Source organism: Festucalex cinctus, chromosome 21 (assembly GCF_051991245.1).
Source record: "Festucalex cinctus isolate MCC-2025b chromosome 21, RoL_Fcin_1.0, whole genome shotgun sequence".
NCBI classification, from domain to species: Eukaryota; Metazoa; Chordata; class Actinopteri; order Syngnathiformes; family Syngnathidae; genus Festucalex; species Festucalex cinctus.
Window position 1 is genome coordinate 9853393 of NC_135431.1, and position 9172 is coordinate 9862564.

A 9172-nucleotide genomic window follows, 5' to 3' on the forward strand; every position below is an offset into this window, starting at 1 on the left:
TCCAAATCAAGTTCCTGAGTTGTTTTGACTTATATCTTTAATTTCAATACAAAGTTCCATTAAATTCCACCCTGTGATCGGGAATTAGAAATATATTCTTCAAATAGTACGTCAATTTGCTAAATGAATCATGTTGCTAAATGAAGGTCCACCATGTGTTGATTAAATGCTAAGCTTAGTCAAAAATGTCCACCCTGTCAGTGTCATCAGAAATTAGAAATATATTTGTTGAACAGTGCATCAGTTTGCTAACTGAATCATGTTGCTAAATGAAGGTCCATCATGCGCTCATTAAATGCTAAGCTTCGGCAAAAATGTCCACCCTGTCACCGAGAATTAGAAATATATTCTTTAAACAGTATGTCAATTTGCTAAATGAATTATATTGCTAAATTAAGGTCCACCATGTGTTCATTAAATCCTTAACTTCGTCAAAAATGTCCACCCTGTATCTGGAATTAGAAATATATTCTTCAAACAGTTTGTCAATTTTCTAAATGAACCATGTTGCTAAATGAAGGTCCATCATGTGCTCATTAAATGCTAAGCTTTGTCACGAATGTCCACACTGTCATTGTCCACCCTGTCATAAAGATCACATATTTTGGTGTTTGTGTGCACGTTTTCTGTTGGCAGTCAGTGTGACACATGATAAATATGCACTTCTAACAGCATGACATGGACTTAATACGAAGAATATGAAGCTCAGTGGTAAATTTCAGAAGCGCCTTATGGTGATATTGACTCAGCACATGGAGTTGGTGCTTTATTCATTCTTCGCTTGTCTGCAATCAACTCTACCTCACATGTAGAATAGTTTTATTTTTTTAAATGTTGAAGCATAACAGAAATATTTTTCCATAATTAAACCATCTGTTTTCACTTGAGAAACAAAAGGTCAACAAGTGCAATAATGCAAATTTTAAAGTTGCATAGAGTACTCGCCACCACATAAGAACATTTCATGTTGCCATATTCACAATTGAATATGAAATGCAAAACAACAGAGCACGGGCATGGAGAGCAGTGCATTGTGGGCCAGGTCCGGAGATCTCCTGCTCTATTACTTGGGCCTCCGTCAAACACATTTATGGACGGATTAATTTCCACTGCGGGAATCAGATGAGAGCGCCGCTGCGCATGGACATTTTTAATTAGTTAGCCCGAGCTCAGATGGAGAGCTGCTGTGTGAGCATGGGGAAGGCGGGGCGGGGGCTGGTTGGGGCGCGGGGCAGATGGAGGGGGGGGGGGGTTCTGTGACGGGGGCGCGGACGCATGATGGTGAGCTCATTACGCACATAATTAGCCCTGAAATTGATGCTGCATTGTGCCATAATTGGAGATTTCTCCTTCTGACTCTTTCTTCGCTGCGCATGCGCAGGAGCGCCCTCGTTAAATGACTTCGCCGGACTCGGAATTAGCCTCACAAGGCTTCACCTCTTTATTATTTTCTCATTTCTGGCACATAGAAAAGACAACAAATTGGAAATTAGAACAAGCCACCCAGATATAGGTGGACTCATGAGTGACATATTTTTATATAGCCATTTTAAAAATCATCCACATTAACAGAAAATCATTCAACACATATTCCGAGCAGTCAAGTGCATGCCAAAACAATCGTTGAAGTTATAACCAGTAACAAGTCATTTGAGTCAATCAAGTGAGAAAATGGAAACCATATAACAAAAGCTATTGTTAATACATAACTGAATATATCCAACTGTAAAAAATAAATGAGAGCCAGTTTGCATATATTCTATAAAGATATATGTAAGTAAATATATATATCGCTGGTGTCAGGCCAAAACCTCTGTCAGAATTTGGTAAATGTCATCTTTTCACAAATCGATTGACTATCTATTGGTCATACAAACAACATGTAAAGTGTGTATACGTGTAGACATATTCATGTATATATGTACCTATACTATAGATGTGTATGTATGTATATGTGTATATACATATGTATATATGCAGATGTGTGTATACATATGTGCCCTGCGATTGGTTGGCAACCAGTCCAGGGTGTCCCCCGCCTACTGCCCAGAGCCAGCTGAGATAGGCGCCAGCAGCCCCCGCGACCCTTGTGAGGAATAAGCGGTCAAGAAAATGGATGGATGGATGGATGTATACATGTGTATAAATATATACGTATATGTATCTGTATATATGTGTATTAGTGATGTAACGATATCCACATATCACGATACGATATCACGATATGAAGGTCACAATACGATAATTATCACGATATTGTGGGGAGGTTGGCGATACAACAAAAACGTCACAATATTGTAAAAAAATGAGCTCATACTTAAAAAAAAACACACACACACAATATTGTGCTTTTGTATAATACAGCAATGCATGTAAACAACCTACAATCTCTAATAACACTTAATATTGAGGCACTTACTTGCTAATGCAAGCACACATTGAGTTCACCCACATATTGACTTGGTTCACAAACATAGTCGGTTCCCTTCATCTGACCATTAACGTGGATTTGAAACATAGAAGGGCCAAAACATGCCTTGTGAAAATTAAACTGCACTAAAGAACTAGTCACCAGAGGGTGCTAGAACTGCACAAATGGAAATCAACCTGACTTAAAAAAAAAAATAATGTAGCTTTTAATATCGTGACATGACAACGATATATTGTGGCAGTTTTAATATCGCGATATCACGATATTGCCATTATCGTTACATCCCTAATGTGTATACAATGAATACACAATGAATATATATATATATATATATATATATATATATATATATATATATATATATATATATATATATATATATATATGTGTGTTTTCGAGTCTGAGTATATGTTGTCTTTCAAGTTGAACACAATCTCTCTCTCTCTCTCTCTCTCTCTCTCTCTCTCTCTCTCTCTCTCTCGCTCCCCCCCTCCCCTGCTCCCTAAATCCCCTTACCACTGCTCTAATATCCCTGCTAATTTCTTGACATGAGTCACAGGCCAAAGGTCACCATGGCAAGTTCACTTTCAAGATTCCAATTCGGTGCAGGTTCCTTTCCCAAAACAACTGGCTGCTATTGCAACTGGATTTCCTTTCACGACAACCAACAATGCCGCCTTATAAAGGATTGAAACATTCTCCGAGCTTGCATGAGCTCTGCTCGGAGATTTTCACCCTGTTGGCGTCCCACCGCGGGGGAGCCCGCCTTGCTGCTTGCCCAACCACACGCTGCCGTCCCTCTCACCCACCACCCCTCACTGCACCCATCTCTCCGTTTTGATCGTGTTGTTACCAATTGTGCTTCTCAGCGGGAGGGCAGGCTGGAGATTCTCCACAGCGTGCAAGAGAATCTGTGGTATTGCAGGGGGCGAGTGCATGAAAGTTATTTATGGAAGGGAAAGGTGGGATGGGCGTAGAACGATGGTGCAGTATTTCTGTCATGGTTGAGCTCTTGTAATGGTTAAAAAGGTTTTTATTTATAGGGGTCTGCTTTCGTTTTGACTAATGAGGAACTTAAGGATCAATCATCTCATCATATCCTTGTTTCGATTTCCGATTGCCAGTGTCACAATACAGCAACAACATTTTCAAAAGTATTGTAATATAAAATTCGGACAATGTTTTTTTTTTTTTAAGATTAAAAACAAATTTTCAGTGGCAATTAACTCATTTGCTCCCAATAACGTGTAAATACTTTTTTTTTTAATGTTGTAAGTGTCCCAAAGACGTATTTATACGTTGTTTTTTTATTAATTTTTTTTAAATTTTTTTATTTTTTTTAATGCTAGAGAATACAGAAGGCTTTGATGCAGCCTCTCAACTGCAAAGAACGGTTGCAGAAATGGTAGTTATTACACAAACGGCCAGCAGGTGGCAGCAGAGCAAAGGAGCTCAACCAGGGCCATGTAAAAAAAAAGCTAAATTACTAACAATTTTAAATAGATTTTATTTTCATAAAAATCTTACAGTGTACAAGTTTACTGACTAGTAGTTTCTAAATTTGAGTAAAAAAAAAAATCGCAACAATCAACTTATAAATTCTTATCGGAATTAATTGGCATTGATTCGAATCGTGACGAATCGAATCGTCAGGTACGAGGCAATTCACACCCCTACAAACTATGTTTAAATAGAATTCGCATTTTGAGTTTTATACATTTTCCACCAAATTCTTGTGAGCTGATTCCGCTCACGTATGGCCTCATGCAAATGAATGCATTTGTTGACCTTTTTTTTTTTTTTTTTTGTCATGGAAATGTGCTGCGTTTTTAACAGCTTCCTCGTGTTCTTATTATTTATTACATTTCACACAGCCGCATGTAACCTCATTATGAGCAGGTTGAGATCATTCGATCGGATGTAACATGACATGTCATGGAAGAATATGATGTCTGTGAGGACGAGAGCGTTGCCGCTGAAAAAAAAAAAAAGAAAAAAAAAAAAGAACTCCGCATTCCATTATAAATCAATCTGAGTGAAAAGGGAATGAGAGCAAAGCACCATGTTGAGTTCCACTCTGTGCTCCGAGATTGGAACGGTTGGGAATATGTAAACAGGTTGCCTGCTTGACCAAGATTCGACAGTTGTGTTTTGAACTTCATTACTGCCTCTTTTGTCTTTTATTTCGAGATCCTAATGTGCAATGGACCACTTGGTTTCCCTCCAGCCATTTTATTTCTGGAGTCTTGTTTGGAAACGTCCTCTAATGTGTTCTTTTCCTCACATTAACGCTGACTCTCAGCCACCACCTCCGTGCGTGCGTGTGCGTCGCGCGCCAGGCCCTCCAATGAGCCCATCTGCTGTGCGCGAGCGTTAATTAAGTACGCTGCCATTTCCTACATGCGGCCTCCATTTGAAGTTGCGTAGAGTGCACGAGTCAGACGAGCAAGTTCATCAAAATGCTAATTTGGCCCAAATTAAAGTTGTGATTAACATTACACAGTTTCCTTCCTGTGCGGACAAACGGATCCATTTTTGAACCGGCTCCTTCTGTGGGCGTCGAAGGGGAAAAAGGAGGAGACACTTGCCTCGTGAAGGCTCTTGTGTTCACTGCAAAGAAAAACATCCATTTGAAGCTAGAAACTGGGAATTTGGACATATTTTCAAATGAATTGCCATTCTTTTTATTGATATTACAATTGTGATTATTTATTTTGAACATTAACTCATTAGCTCCCAAAAACGTATATATACGTCATATTTTAAATGTTTTAAGTGTCCGAAAGACGTACTTATACGTTTTTTTTTTTTTTGTTTTTTTTTATGCCAGAGCATAGAGAAGGCTTTGATGCAGTCTCTCTACTGCAGAAAATGGTTGAGTGGCAGCAGAGTATAATAGATCAACCAGGCCATGTTAAAACAAGCTGATTTCCCCACAGTTCTAAGCAGAATTGTGAAAAACAATGAAACTTAGCTATGTTCTATTGCTAATTGCTGCACAGCGGAAACAAATAGGAATATACTTTTTTTTCCCTGATAAAAGAAGAGACTTTAATCTCTCTCTTGGTATGTTCCATATTTTTATAGCAATAGAACATAATATTTCGCGGGCCTTGAAAAATCAGTCGAAATCCAGGAAAAAACAAGTGAAAATGGTTTACATGTTATTGGGAGTGAATGAGTTAACTCATTTGCTCTCAATAATTTGTAAATACGTTTTTTTTTCTTATGTTTTAAGTGTCCCAAAGACGTATTTATACGTTTTTGTTTTTTTTTTATGCTAAGAGCATACAGAAGGCTTTGATGCTGCCTCTAAACTGCTAAGAACGGTTGCAAAAATGGTAGTTATTACACAAATGGCCAGCAGGTGGCAGCGGAGCAAAGGAGATCAACTAGAAAAAAAGCTAAATTACTTAGAATTTTAAATAGATTTGTGAAAACTGATGAAACTTAGCTCTCTTCTAATGCTAATTGCTGCAAAACGGAAACAGATAGAAACATATTTTTTTTTTTCCTGATGAAAGAAGAGACTTTAATCTTTCTTTTGATAGGTTACATGCTTTTATAGCAATTGAACACAATATTCTGTGGGCCTTGCAAAATCAGTCAAAATCCAGTAAAACAGCCGGGAGCGAACGGGATTGCTTCTGTGAAAATGGCTGGGAGTGAATGTTAACGATCCACCAAAGCATGATACTCTTTGTGATTTCATATTTTTAGAAGGAAACTCATTACATTGTGAGGGGATACATTACGCGAAATGTTCTGTCCTCCATTTGATTCCAAAAACATACCGGTACGACTACATTTCACACGTCTGCGCTGTCAACAGGCCGTGAGACGTTAACCGCAAAATACATTTGTAATGCTGAAAGGCAGATTAGTATCATCTGTCTTGGCCGACTGCGTATTAATTCCTGAGAGCCAATCATCGCTCCATATGTTCCGGCTGCAGCGAATGGGGAGGGGTGGGGGGCTCCATATGCATTTTGCGTTAAAACAACAACAGCTTGACATTTCCCGATGGGCAAATGACAGAGGAGCACTTATTTGCCTACGTAGTCTCGTCGCGCGCACAGCCCACGTATGAAGTTCCTGCGGTAATGAAACCCCTGACGTTCATCACTCGGTCTTAAGCAGTGGTTATTGAGGCATTAAATATGTCTACACAGGGCTCAGTGAAAGGCTGCCAGATCACTGTTCTCCTCTGAGAGGGGGCTCTGTTTGCATACAGACAGCTTCGGCGGCGAGGCGGGAGGGCGGCGCTGGGGATTGGGAACGTGCGCCGAACGCGGCCCGGGAGTCATCACTGGGTGCCCGCCACTTTTGGCGTTAGTGCCATTATGGGATGTCACTGCGGGAGTAGTGCGGCTCTTCAGCGGGATTACCGGAAGATTCCTGCAGAAATTGAGCGGAATTGGAAATGTGGCCGAAGGCTCGTCGTGGCCATGTGTGTGCACGCCGTTAAGCCTGGTTTCCATTAAGATGCCGTTTTTTGGTCCACTTCAACGTTTTCTGTGTTTTTGCGTGGGGGGAAAAATGTGAAGAAATGACAAAGTAAATCAGTTTTTGCAAATCATTTTTCCTCGTAATTAAGGAAAATGCCATTATAGTGGATCCCTGCTTTTTAGGGACCAAGTCCCATAGCGAAAATCTGTGTATAGACGGCCATTTGAAAATCTTTGAAAAATAAATACCTAAATAAATAAATAAATAAAACACTAAAAAAATAGTCAAAAAAGTGACAAATTTCCAGTGTTTCTTTGAAAAATGGGAGAAATATTAAATAATATTGTTAGAGCTTGTTACAGCATGACCCTAGTGGATCTCTTATACTCTGCTGCCACCTTCTGGCCGTTTTTGTTATAACTACCATTGCTTCAACCGTTCTCTGCAGTAGAGAGGCTGTATGAAAGCCTTCTGTATGTTCTAGCATAAAAAAACAAAAAAAAAAACCGTATAAATACGTCTTTGGGACACTTAAAACATTTAAAATAGAACATATTTATACGTTTTTGGGAGCAAATGATTAAAGGTGCTAAAACAACGCCCCATAAATGATTTTCATTAGCCCATCTATGATGTTTTAACATGTTAGCATTAAGCTAGCGGACCGAAAAGCTAAGCTATGCAGTTGTTTTAAATATGCAATAGATAATGGATGGATGGACATATTATTTTCTTATCTTTTATCGGATTTGTTCACAATCTGCCAAACAACTGTTTGTTGAGTTGATTGCACTTCCAACTTACTTTTGCTAATTTTTGTAACTTGACACATGAACAACACAACTCAACACATGAACGACTTTTACAACAAGAACAAGAAAGCAATACACACAAGCTTGTTGTCTTAGCGTAACAGGCAGTCACACGCCAAGAAAGGAAGAACAAAATGCTGGACGTCCTCCATTGTTGTGCTTTGTTTACACTGTCACATTCTCCTCTTTGTTGGCTCACTGTTGTGCTACTACACTGTCGCACTGTTTACATATCATCGTTGTCCAACGAGAACTGGAACCTGTACCGATGAACACAAATAAATCATTCAAATATTAAACATTACACAACATTTAGTTGTCTGGGCGAATACATTTTTTGAGACACTTTTCATTCCATTGGTCGCACCCAGTAAAGCCAGCTACAGGCCAATTTGAACGCCTCATCGAGCAGCGCGCAGCGTGATGGCAAATGCAAAACATCAGCGGCGCGCACCTCAGCGGGCTACCCTGCCTGGTGCGTGCGCGTTTGCATACAAGAAACGTGGTGGTTTGCTGCGTGCTCGCAAAACAAATTCCCGCCACGCTGCATTAAACATTTCAATCCTATTAAAATGAAGCAAATCCACAAAAAAATGAGTGAATGGCTACTAAATACATCTCCAAAGTCGGCTTCTGGTTGACACAGGTCATCCTAATGGGGTTTGTGGGGGTCAATGCGGCGATCCCACCTCCCCTTTTCCGAGGACGTCCATAAAACAAACATGCGGGGTCCGACCCTGGTCAGGGTGAACATTAACACTCAGCCACCGGCCCAGGGGGTCAGTCAGGGGTCAGCAGCCTGTGGCGGAGGGATGGGCAGGGGTGACTCTTCCACAATTTGACATGTGACAGATTCAAGAAACATTACGTAATAATAAGTCCATCCAGGAAAATAATGATGATGATATCCTGGTTTTGCAATTAGGAAAAAAGCATGTCAGCTATTGTCATGGTTATGTAGGAACCTACTTTAGTGGCCTAAAAAAAAAAAAAATAATAATAATAATAAAATAAATAAATAAATAAATCACCGGACCAGCCAGAACAACCTCTCAGTTGTGTTAGCTACTAATTGTTATGAAAGTTGTGCATGGATTACTACAGTGATCGATTATGGGTGAAATTCATTGGCACGACGCAACACATGTAGACAGACATTATAACGATCATTATAACGGAGTTGTTAATGTATAACAGTATGTCTGTATAACACTGCCCCCAGGTGGCAAAGACAGGCACCGTTAAATCATTCATGATGCATCAAATCATTTAATTATTTACACTTTATTAAAACATGTTATTACTATGTATTTTCACGTTAATTACATTTTTTTTTCTTTATGTGGGTGGCTGGCACAGATTAATTGCATTTGCATTCATTTCAATGGGGAATGATGATTTGGCGATGTTACTGTTTTAAATTCTCACTGTGGTAATGGAATAAATTAAACTTTAATCTCAAGGCGCCACAGTAAAGCAT